General features: G+C 35.3%; 1 protein-coding gene across 1 annotated transcript in view; it reads right to left on the bottom strand.

Annotated features, from left to right (window-relative positions):
* Positions 1-326, bottom strand: part of LOC119585427 (THO complex subunit 5 homolog) — a 24,124-nt gene that overhangs the window by 5,997 nt on the left and 17,801 nt on the right.

The following is a 326-nucleotide window of genomic DNA, read 5'->3' as shown; positions in this document are numbered from 1 at the left end:
TGAGTTGCGAAATCCTAACAAATGATGCAGTATTGCTTGTTCTTTACGGGTTTCTGATATATTTTGAAATATATTGATGGAAAACTTTCAAAAACATATTGTTCCCTAAAATAAATAATTTTTCAATTCACTAGGTTTCATAAAGAAATCATTTTGGGGGTTGTTTCAGGACATCCTTTATCTCCTGGGGTGCCCTAACGGGGATGCCGAAAAAGGTCTGTATCATTTGAAAGGTTAAGGACCCCAAAACATGTTTTTGCTTAATTTTCATTGTAGCCTCAAGAGTAAATGGGGTTTGGGTTGGGGTATTTAAAACCCCTTTTAGA

The sequence above is a fragment of the Penaeus monodon genome, chromosome 19, assembly GCF_015228065.2.
Source record: "Penaeus monodon isolate SGIC_2016 chromosome 19, NSTDA_Pmon_1, whole genome shotgun sequence".
Lineage (NCBI taxonomy): Eukaryota > Metazoa > Arthropoda > Malacostraca > Decapoda > Penaeidae > Penaeus > Penaeus monodon.
Note: the sequence above shows the minus strand (reverse complement) of the source record. Positions and strands in the feature narration are given on the sequence as shown.